The sequence below is a fragment of the Peromyscus maniculatus genome, chromosome 15, assembly GCF_049852395.1.
Source record: "Peromyscus maniculatus bairdii isolate BWxNUB_F1_BW_parent chromosome 15, HU_Pman_BW_mat_3.1, whole genome shotgun sequence".
In the NCBI taxonomy this organism is placed as follows: domain Eukaryota; kingdom Metazoa; phylum Chordata; class Mammalia; order Rodentia; family Cricetidae; genus Peromyscus; species Peromyscus maniculatus.
In genome coordinates, this window is record NC_134866.1 from 51,737,607 (window position 1) to 51,759,236 (window position 21,630).

A 21,630-nucleotide genomic window follows, 5' to 3' on the forward strand; every position below is an offset into this window, starting at 1 on the left:
ACAAGAGTACTGTTCTTAGCCTGAACGAACCCTTCTGCTAGAACTTTAACCAGAATGTGATTCAACTCCGTTTAGCAAGTTTAATTGAACCCTAGTGTGCCATGCAAGAAAAACACTCTGCTCTTGAGAAACGGGCATTCTTGCACTCTACTGTGTTTCCTATAGGGCCAGTACAGTGAGCTAGCAAACAACAAAAGAACTGTGCTTCCTACACAAACGGGGGGTTTCTAGTTCAACTCAGTATTGGAAACTGAGTAAAACAGGAGCTTCTCTTCAGTCCAATACACTGTACTGGCTGGGAACAGACGCGAATGCTATTTGCACTGTGTATGTCCAGAATAGCACAAGAGTGCTGTTCTTAGCCTGAATGAACCCTTGCTGCTAGACCTTGAAACTGAACGTGATTCAACTCCGTTTAGGAAGTTTAATTGAACTCTAGTGTGCCCTGCAAGGAAAACACTCTGCTTTTGAGAAACGGGCATTCTTGCACTCTACTGTGTTTCATATAGGGCCAGTACAGTGAGCTAGCAAAGAACAAAAGAACTGTGCTTCCCACACAAACGGGGCATATCTAGTTCAACTCAGTATTGGAAACTGAGTAAAACAGGAGCTTCTCTTCAGTCCAATACACTGTATTTGCTGGGAACAGACGTGAATGCTATTTGCACTGTTTATGTCCAGAATAGCACAAGAGTTTTGTTCTTAGCATGAATGAACCCTTGCTGCTAGACTTTGAAACTGAACATGACTCAACTCTGTTAAGGAAGTTTAATTGAACCCTAGAGTGCCATGCAAGATAAACACTCTGCTTTTGAGAAACGGGCATTCTTGCACTCTACTGTGTTTCCTATAAGACTAGTACAGTGAGCTAGCTCAGAACAAAAGAACTGTGCTTCCTAAACAAACGGGGCGTATCTAGTTCAACTCAGTATTGGACACTGAGTAAAACAGGAGCTTCTCTTCAGCCCAATACACTGTACTGGCTGGGAACAGACGCGAATGCTATTTGCACAGTGTATGGCCAGAATAGCAGAAGAGTGGTGTTCTTAGCCTGAATGAACCCTTGCTGCTAGAACTTTAAACTGAACGTGATTCAACTCCGTTTAGGAAGTTTAATTGAACCCTAGTGTGCCATGCAAGGAAAACACTCTGCTTTTGAGAAACGGGCATTCTTGCACTCTACTGTGTTTCATATAGGGCCAGTACAGTGAGCTAGCAAAGAACAAAAGAACTGTGCTTCCCACACAAACGGGCATATCTAGTTCAACTCAGTATTGGAAACTGAGTAAAACAGGAACTTCTCTTCAGTCCAATACACTGTACTGGCTGGGAACAGACGCGAATGCTATTCGCACTGTGTATGGCCAGAATAGCACAAGAGTGCTGTTCTTAGCCTGAATGAACCCTTGCTGCTAGAACTTGAAACTGTACATGATTCAACTCCCTTTAGGAAGTTTAATTGAACCCTAGTGTGCCATGCAAGAGAAACACTCTGCTTTTGAGAAACGGGCATTCTTGCACTCTTCTGTGTTTCCTTTAGGGCCAGTACAGTGAGCTAGCTCAGAACAAAAGAACTGTGCTTCCTACACAAACGGGGCGTATCTAGTTAAACTCAGTATTGGAAACTGAGTAAAACAGGAGCTTCTCTTCAGTCCAATACACTGTACTGGCTGGGAACAGACGAGAATGCTATTTGCACTGTGTATGGCCAGAATAACACAAGAGTGCTGTTCTTAGCCTGAATGAACCCTTGCTGCTACACCTTGAAACTGAACGTGATTCAACTCCGTTTAGGATGTTTAATTAAACTCTAGTGTGCCCTGCAAGGAAAACACTCTGCTTTTGAGAAACGGGCATTCTTGCACTCTACTGTGTTTCCTACAGGGCCAGTAGAGTGAGCTAGCTCAGAACAAAAGAACTGCGCTTCCTACACAAACGGGGCATATCTAGTTGAAGTCAGTATTGGAAACTGAGTAAAACAGGAGCTTCTCTTCAGTCCAATACACTGTACTGGCTGGGAACAGACGCGAATGCTATATGCACTGTGTATGGCCAGAATAGCACAACAGTGCTGTTCTAAGCCTGAATGAACCCTTGGTGCTAGAACTTGAAACCTAATGTGATTCAACTCCCTTTAGGAAGTTTAATTGATCCCTAGTGTGCCTTGCAAGGAAAACACTCTGCTTCTGAGAAACGGGCATTCTTGCACTCTACTGTTTTTCCTATAGGGCCAGTACAGTGAGCTAGCAAAGAACAAAAGAACTGTGCTTCCTACACAAACGGGGCATATCTAGTTCAACTCAGGATTGGAAACTGAGTAAATCATGAGCTTCTCATCAGTCCAATACACTGTACTGGCTGGGAACAGACGCGAATGCTATTTGCACTGTGTATGTCCAGAATAGCACAAGAGTGCTGTTCTTAGCCTGAATGAACCCTTGCTGCTAGACATTGAAACTGAAAGTGATTCAACTCCGTTTAGGAAGTTTAATTGAACCCTAGTGTGCCATGCAAGGAAAACACTCTGCTTTTGAGAAACGGGCATTCTTGTACTCCTTTGTGTTTCCTATAGGGCCAGTGAGGTGAGATAGCTCAGAAAAAAAGAACTGTGCTTCCTACACAAACGGGGTATATCCAGTTCAACTCAGTATTGGACTCTTAGTAAAACAGGAGCTTCTCTTCAGTCCAATACACTGTACTGGCTGGGAACAGACGCGAATGCTATTTGCACTGTGTATGGCCAGAATAGCACAAGAGTGGTGTTCTTAGCCTGAATGAACCCTTACTGCTATAACTTTAAACTGAACGTGATTCAACTCCGTTTAGGAAGTTTAATTGAACCCTAGTGTGCCATGCAAGGAAAACACTCTGCTTTTGAGAAACGGGCATTCTTGCACTCTACTGTGTTTCCTAGAGGGCCAGTACAGTGAGCTAGCAAAGAACAAAAGAACTGTGCTTCCTACAAAAACGGGGCATATCTAGTTCAACTCAGTATTGGAAACTGAGTAAAACAGGAGCTTCTCTTCAGTCCAATACACTGTACTGGCTGGGAACAGACGCTAATGCTATATGCACTGTGTATGGCCAGAATAGCACAAGAGTGCTGTTCTTAGCCTGAATGAACCCTTGCTGCTAAAACTTGAAACCTAATGTGATTCAACTCCCTATAGGAAGTTTAATTGAACACTACTGTGCCATGCAAAGAAAACACTCTGCTTTTGAGAAACGGGCATTCTTGCACTCTACTGTGTTGCCTATAGGGCCAGCAAAGTGAGCTAGCTCGAAAAAAAGAACTGTGCTTCCTACACAAACGGGGCATATCTAGTTCAACTCAGTATAGGAAACTGAGTAAAACAGGAGATTCTCTTCAGTCCAATAAACTGTACTGGCTGGGAACAAATGCGATAACTATTTGCACTGTGTATGGCTAGAATAGCGCAAGAGTGGTGTTCTTAGCCTGAATGAACCCTTTCTGCTAGAACTTTAAACTGAATGTGATTCAACTCCGTTTAGGAAGTTTAATTGAACCCTAGTGTGCCATGCAAGGAAAACACTCTGCTTTTGAGAAACGGGCATTCTTGCACTCTACTGTGTTTCCTATAGGGCCAGTACAGTGAGCTAGCTCAGAACAAAAGAACTGTGCTTCCTACACAAACGGGGGGTTTCTAGTTCAACTCAGTATTGGAAACTGAGTAAAACAGGAGCTTCTCTTCAGTCCAATACACTGTACTGGCTGGGAACAGACGCGAATGCTATTTGCACTGTGTATGTCCAGAATAGCACAAGAGTGCTGTTCTTAGCCTGAATGAACCCTTGACGCTACAACATGAAACTGAACGTGATTCAACTCCGTTAAGGAAGTTTAATTGAACCCTAGTGTGCCAAGCAAGGAAAACACTCTGCTTTTGAGAAACGGGCATTCTTGCACTCTTCTGTGCTTCCTATAGGGCCAGTACCGTGAGCTAGCTCAGAACAAAAGAACTGTGCTTCCTATACAAACGGGGCATATCTAATTTAACTCAGTATTGGAAACTGAGTAAATCAGGAGCTTCTCTTCAGTCCATACAGTGTAATGGCTGGGAACAGTCACGAACGCTATCTGCACTGTGTATGGCCAGAATAGAGCAAGAGTGCTGTTCTTAGCCTGAATGAACCCTTGCTGCTAGAACTTGAAACTGAACGTGATTCAACTCCGTTTAGGAAGTTTAATTGAACCCTAGTGTGCCAAGCAAGGAAAACATTCTGATTTTGTGAAACGGGCATTCTTGCACTCTACTGTGTTTCCTATAGGGCCAGTACAGTGAGCTAGCAAAGAACAAAAGAACTGTGCTTCCCACACAAACGGGGCATATCTAGTTCAACTCAGTATTGGAAACTGAGTAAAACAGGAGCTTCTCTTCAGTCCAATACACTGTACTGGCTGGGAACAGACGCGAATGCTATTTGCACTGTGTATGGCCAGAATAGCACAAGAGTACTGTTCTTAGCCTGAATGAACCCTTGCTGCTAGAACTTGAAACTGCACATGATTCAACTCCCTTTAGCAAGTTTAATTGAACCCTAGTGTGCCATGCAAGAGAAACACTCTGCTTTTGAGGAACGGGCATTCTTGCACTCTTCTGTGTTTCCTATAGGGCCAGTACGGTGAGCTAGCTCAGAACAAAAGAACTGTGCTTCCTACACAAACGGGGGGTTTCTAGTTCAACTCAGTATTGGAAACTGAGTAAAACAGGCGCTTCTCTTTAGTCCAATACACTGTACTGGCTGGGAACAGACGCGAATGCTATTTGCACTGTGTATGTCCAGAAGAGCACAAGAGTGCTGTTCTTAGCCTGAATGAACCCTTGCTGCTAGACCTTGAAACTGAACGTGATTCAACTCCGTTTAGGAAGTTTAATTGAACTCTAGTGTGCCCTGCAAGGGAAACACTCTGCTTTTGAGAAACGGGCATTCTTGCACTCTACTGTGTTTCCTATAGGGCCAGTAGAGTGAGCTAGCTCAGAACAAAAGAACTGCGCTTCCTACACAAACGGGGAATATCTAGTTCAACTCAGTATTGGAAACTGAGTAAAACAGGAGCTTCTCTTCAGTCCAATATTCTGTACTGGCTGGGAACAGACGCGAATGCTATTTGCACTGTGTATGGCCAGAATAGCACAAGAGTACTGTTCTTAGCCTGAACGAACCCTTCTGCTAGAACTTTAACCAGAATGTGATTCAACTCCGTTTAGCAAGTTTAATTGAACACTAATGTGCCATGCAAGAAAAACACTCTGCTTTTGAGAAACGGGCATTCTTGCACTCTACTGTGTTTCCTATAGGGCCAGTACAGTGAGCTACCTCAGAACAAAAGAACTGTGCTTCCTACACAAACGGGGCATATCTAGTTTAACTCAGTATTGGAAACTGAGTAAATCAGGAGCTTCTCTTCAGTCCATACAGTGTACTGGCTGGGAACATATACGAACGCTATCTGTACTGTGTATGGCCAGAATAGACCAAGAGTGCTGTTCTTAGCCGAATGAACCCTTGATGCTAGAACATGAAACTGAACGTGATTCAACTCGGTTAAGGAAGTTTAATTGAACCCTAGTGTGCCAAGCAAGGAAAACACTCTGCTTTTGAGAAACGGGCATTCTTGCACTCTACTGTGTTTCCTATAGGGCCAGTACAGTGAGCTAGCAAAGAACAAAAGAACTGTGCTTCCCACACAAACGGGGCATATCTAGTTCAACTCAGTATTGGAAACTGATTAAAACAGGAACTTCTCTTCAGTCCAATACACTGTACTTGCTGTGAGCAGATGCGAATGCTATTTGCACTGTGTATGGCCAGAATAGCACAAGAGTGCTGTTCTTAGCCTGAATGAACCCTTGCTGCTAGAACTTGAAACGGAATGATTCAACTCCGTTTAGGAAGTTTAATTGAACCCTAGTGTGCCATGCAAGAGAAACACTCTGCTTTTGAGGAACGGGCATTCTTGCACTCTTCTGTGTTTCCTATAGGGCCAGTACAGTGAGCTAGCTCAGAACAAAAGAACTGTGCTTCCTACACAAACGGGGGGTTTCTAGTTCAACTCAGTATTGGAACCTGAGTAAAACAGGAGCTTCTCTTTAGTCCAATACACTGTACTGGCTGGGAACAGACGCGAATGCTATTTGCACTGTGTATGTCCAGAATAGCACAAGAGTGCTGTTCTTAGCCTGAATGAACCCTTGCTGCTAGACCTTGAAACTGAACGTGATTCAACTCCCTTTAGGAAGTTTAATTGAACTCTAGTGTGCCCTGCAAGGAAAACACTCTGCTTTTGAGAAACGGGCATTCTTGCACTCTACTGTGTTTCCTATAGGGCCAGTAGAGTGAGCTAGCTCAGAACAAAAGAACTGCGCTTCCTACACAAACGGGGAATATCTAGTTCAACTCAGTATTGGAAACTGAGTAAAACAGGAGCTTCTCTTCAGTCCAATATTCTGTACTGGCTGGGAACAGACGTGAATGCTATTTGCACTGTGTATGGCCAGAATAGCACAAGAGTACTGTTCTTAGCCTGAACGAACCCTTCTGCTAGAACTTTAACCAGAATGTGGTTCAACTCCGTTTAGCAAGTTTAATTGAACCCTAATGTGCCATGCAAGAAAAACACTCTGCTTTTGAGAAACGGGCATTCTTGCACTCTACTGTGTTTCCTATAGGGCCAGTACAGTGAGCTACCTCAGAACAAAAGAACTGTGCTTCCTACACAAACGGGGCATATCTAGTTTAACTCAGTATTGGAAACTGAGTAAATCAGGAGCTTCTCTTCAGTCCATACAGTGTACTGGCTGGGAACAGATACGAACGCTATCTGTACTGTGTATGGCCAGAATAGACCAAGAGTGCTGTTCTTAGCCTGAATGAACCCTTGATGCTAGAACATGAAACTGAAAGTGATTCAACTCCGTTAAGGAAGTTTAATTGAACCCTAGTGTGCCTAGCAAGGAAAACACTCTGCTTTTGAGAAACGGGCATTCTTGCACTCTACTGTGTTTCCTATAGGGCCAGTACAGTGAGCTAGCAAAGAACAAAAGAACTGTGCTTCCCACACAAACGGGGCATATCTAGTTCAACTCAGTATTGGAAACTGATTAAAACAGGAACTTCTCTTCAGTCCAATACACTGTACTTGCTGTGAGCAGATGCGAATGCTATTTGCACTGTGTATGGCCAGAATAGCACAAGAGTGCTGTTCTTAGCCTGAATGAACCCTTGCTGCTAGAACTTGAAACGGAATGATTCAACTCCGTTTAGGAAGTTTAATTGAACCCTAGTGTGCCATGCAAGAGAAACAATCTGCTTTTGAGGAACGGGCATTCTTGCACTCTTCTCTGTTTCCTATAGGGCCAGTACAGTGAGCTAGCTCAGAACAAAAGAACTGTGCTTCCTACACAAACGGGGGGTTTCTAGTTCAACTCAGTATTGGAAACTGAGTAAAACAGGAGCTTCTCTTTAGTCCAATACACTGTACTGGCTGGGAACAGACGCGAATGCTATTTGCACTGTGTATGTCCAGAATAGCACAAGAGTGCTGTTCTTAGCCTGAATGAACCCTTGCTGCTAGACCTTGAAACTGAACGTGATTCAACTCCGTTTAGGAAGTTTAATTGAACTCTAGTGTGCCCTGCAAGGAAAACACTCTGCTTTTGAGAAACGGGCATTCTTGCACTCTACTGTGTTTCCTATAGGGCCAGTAGAGTGAGCTAGCTCAGAACAAAAGAACTGCGCTTCCTACACAAACGGGGAATATCTAGTTCAACTCAGTATTGGAAACTGAGTAAAACAGGAGCTTCTCTTCAGTCCAATATTCTGTACTGGCTGGGAACAGACGTGAATGCTATTTGCACTGTGTATGGCCAGAATAGCACAAGAGTACTGTTCTTAGCCTGAACGAACCCTTCTGCTAGAACTTTAACCAGAATGTGATTCAACTCCGTTTAGCAAGTTTAATTGAACCCTAATGTGCCATGCAAGAAAAACACTCTGCTTTTGAGAAACGGGCATTCTTGCACTCTACTGTGTTTCCTATAGGGCCAGTACAGTGAGCTACCTCAGAACAAAAGAACTGTGCTTCCTACACAAACGGGGCATATCTAGTTTAACTCAGTATTGGAAACTGAGTAAATCAGGAGCTTCTCTTCAGTCCATACAGTGTACTGGCTGGGAACAGACACGAACGCTATCTGCACTGTGTATGGCCAGAATAGACCAAGAGTGCTGTTCTTAGCCTGAATGAACCCTTGATGCTAGAACATGAAACTGAACGTGATTCAACTCCGTTAAGGAAGTTTAATTGAACCCTAGTGTGCCAAGCAAGGAAAACACTCTGCTTTTGAGAAACGGGCATTCATGCACTCTTCTGTGCTTCCTATAGGGCCAGTACAGTGAGCTAGCTCAGAACAAAAGAACTGTGCTTCCTACACAAACGGGGCGTATCTAGTTCAACTCAGTATTGGAAACTGAGTAAAACAGGAGCTTCTTTTCAGGCCAATACATTGTACTGGCTGGGAACAGACAAGAATTCTATTTGCACTGTGTATGTCCAGAATAACACAAGAGTGCTGTTCTTAGCCTGAATGAACCCTTGCTGCTAGAACTTGAAACTGAACGTGATTCAACTCCGTTTAGGAAGTTTAATTGAACCCTAGTGTGCCGTGGAAGGAAAACACTCTGCTTTTGAGAAACGGGCATTCTTGCACTGTACTGTGTTTCCTATAGGGTCAGTACAGTGAGCTAGCTCAGAACAAAAGAACTGTGCTTCCTACAAAAACAGGGCATATCTAGTTCAACTCAGTATTGGAAACTGAGTAAAACAGGAGCTTCTCTTCAGTCCAATACACTGTATTTGCTGGGAACAGACGTGAATGCTATTTGTACTGTGTATGGCCATAATAGCACAAGAGTGCTGTTGTTAGCCTGAATGAACCCTTCTGCTAGAACTTTGAACAGATTGTGATTCATCTCCATTTAGCAAGTTTAATTGAACCCTAATGTGCCATGCAAGAAAAACACTCTGCTTTTGAGAAACGGGCATTCTTGCACTCTACTGTGTTTCCTATAAGACTAGTACAGTGAGCTAGCTCAGAACAAAAGAACTGTGCTTCCTACACAAACGGGGGGTTTCTAGTTCAACTCAGTATTGGAAACTGAGTAAAACAGGAGCTTCTCTTTAGTCCAATACACTGTACTGGCTGGGAACAGACGCGAATGCTATTTGCACTGTGTATGTCCAGAATAGCACAAGAGTGCTGTTCTTAGCCTGAATGAACCCTTGCTGCTAGACCTTGAAACTGAACGTGATTCAACTCCGTTTAGGAAGTTTAATTGAACTCTAGTGTGCCCTGCAAGGAAAACACTCTGCTTTTGAGAAACGGGCATTCTTGCACTCTACTGTGTTTCCTATAGGGCCAGTAGAGTGAGCTAGCTCAGAACAAAAGAACTGCGCTTCCTACACAAACGGGGAATATCTAGTTTAACTCAGTATTGGAAACTGAGTAAATCAGGAGCTTCTCTTCAGTCCATACAGTGTACTGGCTGGGAACAGATACGAACGCTATCTGCACTGTGTATGGCCAGAATAGACCAAGAGTGCTGTTCTTAGCCTGAATGAACCCTTGATGCTAGAACATGAAACTGAACGTGATTCAACTCCGTTAAGGAAGTTTAATTGAACCCTAGTGTGCCAAGCAAGGAAAACACTCTGCTTTTGAGAAACGGGCATTCATGCACTCTTCTGTGCTTCCTATAGGGCCAGTACAGTGAGCTAGCTCAGAACAAAAGAACTGTGCTTCCTACACAAACGGGGCGTATCTAGTTCAACTCAGTATTGGAAGCTGAGTAAAACAGGAGCTTCTTTTCAGGCCAATACACTGTACTGGCTGGGAACAGACAAGAATTCTATTTGCACTGTGTATGTCCAGAATAACACAAGAGTGCTGTTCTTAGCCTGAATGAACCCTTGCTGCTAGAACTTGAAACTGAACGTGATTCAACTCCGTTTAGGAAGTTTAATTGAACCCTAGTGTGCCGTGGAAGGAAAACACTCTGCTTTTGAGAAACGGGCATTCTTGCACTGTACTGTGTTTCCTATAGGGTCAGTACAGTGAGCTAGCTCAGAACAAAAGAACTGTGCTTCCTACAAAAACAGGGCATATCTAGTTCAACTCAGTATTGGAAACTGAGTAAAACAGGAGCTTCTCTTCAGTCCAATACACTGTATTTGCTGGGAACAGACGTGAATGCTATTTGTACTGTGTATGGCCATAATAGCACAAGAGTGCTGTTGTTAGCCTGAATGAACCCTTCTGCTAGAACTTTGAACAGATTGTGATTCATCTCCATTTAGCAAGTTTAATTGAACCCTAATGTGCCATGCAAGAAAAACACTCTGCTTTTGAGAAACGGGCATTCTTGCACTCTACTGTGTTTCCTATAAGACTAGTACAGTGAGCTAGCTCAGAACAAAAGAACTGTGCTTCCTACACAAACGGGGCGTATCTAGTTCAACTCATTATTGGAAACTGAGTAAAACAGGAGCTTCTCTTCAGTCCAATACACTGTACTGGCTGGAAACAGACGCGAATGCTATTTGCACTGTGTATGGCCAGAATAGCACAAGAGTGGTGTTCTTAGCCTGAATGAACCCTTGCTGCTAGAACTTTAAACTGAATGTGATTCAACTCCGTTTAGGAAGTTTAATTGAACCCTAGTGTGCCATGCAAGAAAACACTCTGCTTTTGAGAAACGGGCATTCTTGCACTCTACTGTGTTTCCTATAGGGCCAGTACAGTGAGCTAGCAAAGAACAAAAGAACTGTGCTTCCCACACAAACGGGGCATATCTAGTTCAACTCAGGATTGGAAACTGAGTAAAACAGGAACTTCTCTTCAGTCCAATACACTGTACTGGCTGTGAGCAGATGCGAATGCTATTTGCACTGTGTATGGCCAGAATAGCACAAGAGTGCTGTTCTTAGCCTGAATGAACCCTTGCTGCCAGAACTTGAAACGGAATGATTCAACTCCGTTTAGGAAGTTTAATTGAACCCTAGTGTGCCATGCAAGAGAAACACTCTGCTTTTGAGAAATGGGCATTCTTGCACTCTTCTGTGTTTCCTATAGGGCCAGTACAGTGAGCTAGCTCAGAACAAAAGAACTGTGCTTCCTACACAAACGGGGGGTTTCTAGTTCAACTCAGTATTGGAAACTTAGTAAAACAGGAGCTTCTCTTCAGTCCAATACACTGTACTGGCTGGGAACAGACGCGAATGCTATTTGCACTGTGTATGTCCAGAATTGCACAAGAGTGCTGTTCTTAGCCTGAATGAACCCTTGCTGCTAGACCTTGAAACTGAACGTGATTCAACTCCGTTTAGGAAGTTTAATTGAACTCTAGTGTGCCCTGCAAGGAAAACACTCTGCTTTTGAGAAACGGGCATTCTTGCACTCTACTGTGTTTCCTATAGGGCCAGTAGAGTGAGCTAGCTCAGAACAAAAGAACTGCGCTTCCTACACAAACGGGGAATATCTAGTTCAACTCAGTATTGGAAACTGAGTAAAACAGGAGCTTCTCTTCAGTCCAATATTCTGTACTGGCTGGGAACAGACGTGAATGCTATTTGCACTGTGTATGGCCAGAATAGCACAAGAGTACTGTTCTTAGCCTGAACGAACCCTTCTGCTAGAACTTTAACCAGAATGTGATTCAACTCCGTTTAGCAAGTTTAATTGAACCGTAATGTGCCATGCAATAAAAACACTCTGCTTTTGAGAAACGGGCATTCTTGCACTCTACTGTGTTTCCTATAGGGCCAGTACAGTGAGCTAGCTCAGAACAAAAGAACTGTGCTTCCTACACAAACGGGGCATATCTAGGTTAACTCAGTATTGGAAACTGAGTAAATCAGGAGCTTCTCTTCAGTCCATACAGTGTACTGGCTGGGAACAGACACGAACGCTATCTGCACTGTGTATGGCCAGAATAGACCAAGAGTGCTGTTCTTAGCCTGAATGAACCCTTGATGCTAGAACATGAAACTGAACGTGATTCAACTCCGTTAGTGAAGTTTAATTGAACCCTAGTGTGCCAAGCAAGGAAAATACTCTGCTTTTGAGAAACGGGCATTCATGCACTCTTCTGTGCTTCTTATAGGGCCAGTACAGTGAGCTAGCTCAGAACAAAAGAACTGTGCTTCCTACACAAACGGGGCGTATCTAGTTCAACTCAGTATTGGAAACTGAGTAAAACAGGAGCTTCTCTTCAGTCCAATACACTGTACTGGCTGGGAACAGACGCGAATGCTATTTGCACTGTGTACGGCCAGAATAGCACAAGAGTGGTGTTCTTAGCCTGAATGAACCCTTGCTGCATGACTTTAAACAGAATGTGATTCAACTCCGTTTAGGAAGTTTAATTGAACCCTAGTGTGCCATGGAAGGAAAACACTCTGCTTTTGAGAAACGGGCATTCTTGCACTCTACTGTGTTTCCTATAGGGCCAGTACAATGAGCTAGCAAAGAACAAAAGAACTGTGCTTCCCACACAAACGGGGCATAACTAGTTCAACTCAGTATTGGAAACTGAGTAAAACAGGAGCTTCTCTTCAGTCCAATACACTGTACTGGCTGTGAACAGACACGAATGCTATTTGCACTGTGTATGGCCAGAATAGCACAAGAGTGGTGTTCTTAGCCTGAATGAACCCTTGCTGCTAGAACTTGAAACTGCACATGATTCAACTCCCTTTAGGAAGTTTAATTGAACCCTAGTGTTCCATGCAAGAAAAACACTCTGCTTTTGAGAAACGGGCATTCTTGCACTCTACTGTGTTTCCTATAGGGCCAGTACTGTGAGCTAGCTCCGAACAAAAGAACTGTGCTTCCTACACAAACGGGGCATATCTAGTTCAACTCAGTATTGGAAACTGAATAAAACAGGAGCTTCTCTTCCGTCCAATACACTGTACTGGCTGGGAGCATATGAGAATGCTATTTGTACTGTGTATGGCCATAATAGCACAAGAGTGCTGTTCTTAGCCTGAATGAACCCTTCTGCTAGAACTTTAAACAGAATGTGATTCATCTCCGTTTAGCAAGTTTAATTGAACCCTAATGTGCCATGCAAGAAAAACACTCTGCTTTTGAGAAACTGGCATTCTTGTACTCTACTGTGTTTCCTATAAGACTAGTACAGTGAGCTAGCTCAGAACAAAAGAACTGTGCTTCCTACACAAACGGGGCGTATCTAGTTCAACTCAGTATTGGAAACTGAGTAAAACAGGAACTTCTCTTCAGTCCAATACACTGTACTGGCTGTGAGCAGATGCGAATGCTATTTGCACTGTGTAAGGCCAGAATAGCACAAGAGTGCTGTTCTTAGCCTGAATGAACCCTTGCTGCTAGAACTTGAAACGGAATGATTCAACTCCGTTTAGGAAGTTTAATTGAACCCTAGTGTGCCATGCAAGAGAAACACTCTGCTTTTGAGAAACGGGCATTCTTGCACTCTTCTGTGTTTCCTATAGGGCCAGTACAGTGAGCTAGCTCAGAACAAAAGAACTGTGCTTCCTACACAAACGGTGGGTTTCTAGTTCAACTCAGTATTGGAAACTGAGTAAAACAGGAGCTTCTCTTCAGTCCAATACACTGTACTGGCTGGGAACAGACGCGAATGCTATTTGCACTGTGTATGTCCAGAATAGCACAAGAGTGCTGTTCTTAGCCTGAATGAACCCTTGCTGCTAGACCTTGAAACTGAACGTGATTCAACTCCGTTTAGGAAGTTTAATTGAACTCTAGTGTGCCCTGCAATGAAAACACTCTGCTTTTGAGAAACGGGCATTCTTGCACTCTACTGTGTTTCCAATAGGGCCAGTAGAGTGAGCTAGCTCAGAACAAAAGAACTGCGCTTCCTACAAAAACGGGGAATATCTAGTTCAACTCAGTATTGGAAACTGAGTAAAACAGGATCTTCTCTTCAGTCCAATATTCTGTACTGGCTGGGAACAGACGCGAATGCTATTTGCACTGTGTATGGCCATAATAGCACAAGAGTACTGTTCTTAGCCTGAACGAACCCTTCTGCTAGAACGTTAACCAGAATGTGATTCAACTCCGTTTAGCAAGTTTAATTGAACCCTAATGTGCCATGCAAGAAAAACACTCTGCTTTTGAGAAACGGGCATTCTTGCACTCTACTGTGATTCCTAGAGGGCCAGTACAGTGAGCTAGCTCAGAACAAAAGAACTTTCCTTCCTACAAAAACGGGGCATATCTAGTTCATCTCAGTATTGGAAACTGAGTAAAACAGGAGCTTCTATTCCGTCCAATACACTGTACTGGCTGGGAGCACATGAGAATGCTATTTGTACTGTGTATGGCCAGAATAGCACAAGAGTGCTGTTCTTACCCTGAATGAACCCTTCTGCTAGAACTTTAAACAGAATGTGATTCAACTCCGTTTAGCAAGTTTAATTGAACCCTAATGTGCCATGCAAGAAAAACACTCTGCTTTTGAGAAACGGGCATTCTTGCACTCTACTGTGTTTTCTATAGGGCCAGTACAGTGAGCTAGCTCAGAACAAAAGAACTGTGCTTCCTACACAAACGGGGCGTATCTAGTTCAACTCAGTATTGGACACTGAGTAAAACAGGAGCTTCTCTTCAGTCCAATACACTGTACTGGCTGGGAACAGACGCGAATGCTATTTGCACTGTGTATGGCCAGAATAGCACAAGAGTGGTGTTCTTAGCCTGAATGAACCCTTGCTGCTAGAACTTGAAACTGAACGTGATTCAACTCCGTTTAGGAAGTTTAATTGAACCCTAGTGTGCCATGCAATGAAAACACTCTGCTTTTGAGAAACGGGCATTCTTGCACTCTACTGTGTTTCATATAGGGCCAGTACAGTGAGCTACCAAAGAACAAAAGAACTGTGCTTCCCACACAAACGGGGCATATCTAGTTCAACTCAGTATTGGAAACTGAGTAAAACAGGAGCTTCTCTTCAGTCCAATATTCTGTACTGGCTGGGAACAGACGCGAATGCTATTTGCACTGTGTATGGCCAGAATAGCACAAGAGTACTGTTCTTAGCCTGAATGAACCCTTGCTGCTAGAACTTGAAACTGTACATGATTCAACTCCCTTTAGGAAGTTTAATTGAACCCTAGTGTTCCATGCAAGAAAAACACTCTGCTTTTGAAAAACGGGCATTCTTGCACTCTACTGTGTTTCCTAGAGGGCCAGTACACTGAGCTAGCTCAGAACAAAAGAACTTTCCTTCCTACACAAACGGGGCATATCTAGTTCATCTCAGTATTGGAAACTGAGTAAAACAGGAGCTTCTATTCCGTCCAATACACTGTACTGGCTGGGAGCAGATGAGAATGCTATTTGTACTGTGTATGGCCAGAATAGCACAAGAGTGCTGTTCTTAGCCTGAATGAACCCTTATGCTAGAACTTTAAACAGAATGTGATTCAACTCCGTTAGCAAGTTTAATTGAACCCTAATGTGCCATGCAAGAAAAACACTCTGCTTTTGAGAAACGGGCATTCTTGCACTCTACTGTGTTTTCTATAGGGCCAGTACAGTGAGCTAGCTCAGAACAAAAGAACTGTGCTTCCTACACAAACGGCGCATATCTAATTTAACTCAGTATTGGAAACTGAGTAAATCAGGAGCTTCTCTTCAGTCCATACAGTGTAATGGCTCGGAACAGTCACGAACGCTATCTGCACTGTGTATGGCCAGAATAAACCAAGAGTGCTGTTCTTAGCTGGAATGAACCCTTGCTGCTAGAACTTGAAACTGAACGTGATTCAACTCCGTTTATGAAGTTTAATTGAACCCTAGTGTGCTAAGCAACGAAAACATTCTGATTTTGTTAAACGGGCATTCTTGCACTCTACTGTGTTTCCTATAGGGCCAGTATAGTGAGCTAGATCAGAACAACAGAACTGTGCTTCCTACACAAACGGGGCATATCTAGTTCAACTCAGTATTGGAAACTGAGTAAAACAGGAGTTTCTCTTCAGTCCAATACACTGTACTGGCTGGGAACACACGCAAATGCTATTTGCACTGTGTATGTCCAGAATAGCACAAGAGTGCTGTTATTAGCCTGAATGAACCCTTGCTGCTAAAACTTGAAACTGAACCCGATTCAACTAAGTTAAGGAAGTTTAATTGAACCCTAGTGTGCCATGCAAGAATAACACTCTGCTTTTGAGAAACGGGCATTCTTGCACTCTACTGTGTTTCCTATAGGGCCAGTACAGTGAGCTAGCTCAGAACAAAAGAACTGTGCTTCCTACACAAACGGGGCATATCTAGTTTAACTCAGTATTGGAAACTGAGTAAATCAGGAGCTTCTCTTCAACCATACAGTGTACTGGCTGGGAACAGACACGAACGCTATCTGCACTGTGTATGGCCAGAATAGACCAAGAGTGCTGTTCTTAGCCTGAATGAACCCTTGCTGCTAGAACTTGAAACGGAATGATTCAACTCCGTTTAGGAAGTTTAATTGAACCCTAGTGTGCCGTGCAAGGAAAACACTCTGCTTTTGAGAAACGGGCATTCTTGCACTGTACTGTGTTTCCTATAGGGCCAGTTCAGTGAGCTAGCTCAGAACAATAGAACTGTGCTTCCTACAAAACGGGGCATATCTATTTCAACTCAGTATTGGAAACTGAGTAAAACAGGAGCTTCTCTTCAGTCCAATACACTGTATTTGCTGGGAACAGACGTGAATGCTATTTGCACTGTTTATGTCCAGAAGAGCACAAGAGTTTTGTTCTTAGCCTGAATGAACCCTTGCTGCTAGACTTTGAAACTGAACATGATTCAACTCTGTTAAGGAAGTTTAATTGAACCCTAGAGTGCCATGCAAGATAAACACTCTGCTTTTGAGAAAGGGCATTCTTGCACTCTACTGTGTTTCCTATAAGACTAGTACAGTGAGCTAGCTCAGAACAAAAGAACTGTCCTTCCTACACAAACGGGGAGAATCTAGTTCAACTCAGTGTTGGACACTGAGTAAAACAGGAGCTTCTGTTCAGTCCAATACACTGTACTGGCTGGGAACAGACGCGAATGCTATTTGCACTGTGTATGGCCAGAATAGCAGAAGAGTGGTGTTCTTAGCCTGAATGAACCCTTGCTGCTAGACCTTGAAACTGAAAGTGATTCAACTCCGTTTAGGAAGTTTAATTGAACCCTAGTGTGCCATGCAATGAAAACACTCTGCTTTTGAGAAACGGGCATTCTTGCACTCTACTGTGTTTCCTATAGGGCCAGTACAGTGAGCTAGCAAACAACAAAAGAACTGTGCTTCCCACACAAACGGGGCATATCTAGTTCAACTCAGTATTGGAAACTGAGTAAAACAGGAGCTTCTCTTCAGTCCAATACACTGTACTGGCTGTGAGCAGATGCGAATGCTATTTGCACTGTGTATGGCCAGAATAGCACAAGAGTGCTGTTCTTAGCCTGAATGAACCCTTGCTGCTAGAACTTGAAACGGAATGATTCAACTCCGTTTAGGAAGTTTAAATGAACCCTAGTGTGCCATGCAATAGAAACACTCTGATTTTGAGAAACGGGCATTCTTGCACTCTTCTTTTTTTCCTCTAGGGCCAGTACAGTGAGCTAGCTCAGAACAAAAGAACTGTGCTTCCTACACAAACGGGGCGTATCTAGTTCAACTCAGTATTGGACACTGAGTAAAACAGGAGCTTCTCTTCAGTCCAATACACTGTACTGGCTGGGAACAGACGCGAATGCTATTTGCACTGTGTATGTCCAGAATAGCACAAGAGTGCTGTTCTTAGCCTGAATGAAACCTTGCTCCTAGACCTTGAAACTGAAAGTGATTCAACTCCGTTTAGGAAGTTTAATTGAACTCTAGTGTGCCTTCCAAGGAAAACACTCTGCTTTTGAGAAACGGGCATTCTTGTACTATACTGTGTTTCCTATAGGGCCAGTAGAGTGAGCTAGCTCAGAACAAAAGAACTGCGCTTCCTACACAATCGGGGAATATCTAGTTCAACTCAGTATTGGAAACTGAGTAAAACAGGAGCTTCTCTTCTGTCCAATATTCTGTACTGGCTGGGAACAGACGCGAATGCTATTTGCACTGTGTATGGCCAGAATAGCACAAGAGTACTGTTCTTAGCCTGAATGAACCCTTGCTGCTAGAACTTGAAACTGTACATGATTCAACTCCCTTTAGGAAGTTTAATTGAACCCTAGTGTTCCATGCAAGAAAAACACTCTGCTTTTGAAAAACGGGCATTCTTGCACTCTACTGTGTTTCCTAGAGGGCCAGTACACTGAGCTAGCTCAGAACAAAAGAACTTTCCTTCCTACACAAACGGGGCATATCTAGTTCATCTCAGTATTGGAAAATGAGTAAAACAGGAGCTTCTATTCCGTCCAATACACTGTACTGGCTGGGAGCAGATGAGAATGCTATTTGTACTGGGTGTGGCCAGAATAGCACAAGAGTGCTGTTCTTAGCCTGAATGAACCATTCTGCTAGAACTTTAAACAGAATGTGATTCAACTCCGTTTAGCAAGTTTAATTGAACCCTAATGTGCCATGCAAGAAAAACACTTCTCTTTTGAGAAACGGGCATTCTTGCACTCTTCTTTTTTTCCTATAGGGCCAGTACAGTGAGCTAGCTCAGAACAAAAGAACTGTGCTTCCTACACAAACGGGGCATATCTAATTTAACTCAGTATTGGAAACTGAGTAAATCAGGAGCTTCTCTTCAGTCCATACAGTGTAATGGTGGGAACAGTCACGAACGCTATCTGCACTGTGTATGGCCAGAATAAACCAAGAGTGCTGTTCTTAGCCTGAATGAACCCTTGCTGCTAGAACTTGAAACTGAACGTGATTCAACTCCGTTTATGAAGTTTAATTGAACCCTAGTGTGCCCTGCAAGGAAAACACTCTGATTTTGTTAAACGGGCATTCTTGCACTCTACTGTGTTTCTTTTTGGGCCAGTACAGTGAGCTAGCTCAGAACAAAAGAACTGTTCTTCCTACACAAACATGGCATATCTAGTTCAACTCAGTATTGGAAACTGAGTAAAACAGGAGTTTCTCTTCAGTCCAATACACTGTACTGGCTGGGAACACACGCAAATGCTATTTGCACTGTGTATGGCCAGAATAGCACAAGAGTGCTGTTCTTAGCCTGAATGAACCCTTGCTGCTACAACTTGAAACTGAACCCGATTCAACTACGTTAAGGAAGTTTAATTGAACCCTAGTGTGCCATGCAAGAAAAACACTCTTTTGAGAAACGGGCATTCTTGCACTCTACTGTGTTTCCTACAGGGCCAGTACAGTGAGCTAGCTCAGAACAAAAGAACTGTGCTTCCTACACAAACGGGGCATATCTAGTTTAACTCAGTATTGGAAACTGAGTAAATCAGGAGCTTCTCTTCAGTCCATACAGTGTACTGGCTGGGAACAGACACGAACGCTATCTGCACTGTGTATGGCCAGAATAGACCAAGAGTGCTGTTCTTAGCCTGAATGAACCCTTGCTGCTAGAACTTGAAACGGAATGATTCAACTCCGTTTAGGAAGTTTAATTGAACCCTAGTGTGCCATGCAAGAGAAACACTCTGATTTTGAGAAACGGGCATTCTTGCACTCTTCTTTTTTTCCTATAGGGCCAGTTCAGTGAGCTAGCTCAGAACAAAAGAACTGTGCTTCCTACACAAACGGGGCGTATCTAGTTCAACTCAGTATTGGACACTGAGTAAAACAGGAGCTTCTCTTCAGTCCAATACACTGTACTGGCTGGGAACAGACGCGAATGCTATTTGCACTGTGTATGTCCAGAATAGCACAAGAGTGCTGTTCTTAGCCTGAATGAAACCTTGCTCCTAGACCTTGAAACTGAAAGTGATTCAACTCCGTTTCGGAAGTTTAATTGAACTCTAGTGTGCCTTGCAAGGAAAACACTCTGCTTTTGAAAAACGGGCATTCTTGCACTCTACTGTGTTTCCTATAGGGCCAGTAGAGTGAGCTAGCTCAGAACAAAAGAACTGCGCTTCCTACACAAACGGGGAATATCTAGTTCAACTCAGTATTGGAAACTGAGTAAAACAGGAGCTTATCTTCTGTCCAATATTCTGTACTGGCTGGGAACAGACACGAATGCTATTTGCACTGTGTATGGCCAGAATAGCACAAGAGTACTGTTCTTAGCCTGAATGAACCCTTGCTGCTAGAACTTGAAACTGTACATGATTCAACTCCCTTTAGGAAGTTTAATTGAACCCTAGTGTTCCATGCAAGAAAAACACTCTGCTTTTGAAAAACGGGCATTCTTGCACTCTACTGTGTTTCCTAGAGGGCCAGTAGAGTGAGCTAGCTCAGAACAAAAGAACTTTCCTTCCTACACAAACGGGGCATATCTAGTTCATCTCAGTATTGGAAACTGAGTAAAACAGGAGCTTCTCTTCCGTCCAATACACTGTACTGGCTGGGAACAGATGAGAATGCTATTTGTACTGTGTATGGCCAGAATAGCACAAGAGTGCTGTTCTTAGCCTGAATGAACCCTTCTGCTAGAACTTTAAACAGAATGTGATTCAACTCCGTTTAGCAAGTTTAATTGAAGCCTAATGTGCCATGCAAGAAAAACACTCTGCTTTTGAGAAACGGGCATTCTTGCACTCTACTGTGTTTCCTATAGGGCCAGTACAGTGAGCTAGCTCAGAACAAAAGAACTGTGCTTCCTACACAAACGGGGCATATCTAATTTAACTCAGTATTGGAAACTGAGTAAATCAGGAGCTTCTCTTCAGTCCATACAGTGTAATGGCTGGGAACAGTCACGAACGCTATCTGCACCGTGTATGGCCAGAATACACCAAGAGTGCGGTTCTTAGCCTGAATGAACCCTTGCTGCTAGAACTTGAAACTGAACGTGATTCAACTCCCTTTAGGAAGTTTAATTGAACCCTAGTGTGCTAAGCAACGAAAACATTCTTATTTTGTTAAACGGGCATTCTTGCACTCTACTGTGTTTCCTATAGGGCCAGTACAGTGAGCTAGCTCAGAACAAAAGAACTGTGTTTCCTACACAAACGGGGCATATCTAGTTCAACTCAGTATTGGAAACTGAGTAAAACAGGAGTTTCTCTTCAGTCCAATACACTGTACTGGCTGGGAACACACGCGAATGCTATTTGCACTGTGTATGGCCAGAATAGCACAAGAGTGCTGTTCTTAGCCTGAATGAACCCTTGCTGCTACAACTTGAAACTGAACCCGATTCAACTACGTTAAGGAAGTTTAATTGAACCCTAGTGTGCCATGCAAGAAAAACACTCTGCTTTTGAGAAACGGGCATTCTTGCACTCTACTGTGTTTCCTATAGGGCCAGTACAGTGAGCTAGCTCAGAACAAAAGAACTGTGCTTCCTAAAAAAACGGGGCATATCTAGTTCAACTCAGTATTGGAAACTGAGTAAAACAGGAGCTTCTCTTCAGTCCAATACACTGTATTTGCTGGGAAGAGACGTGAATGCTATTTGCACTGTTTATGGTCAAAATAGCACAAGAGTT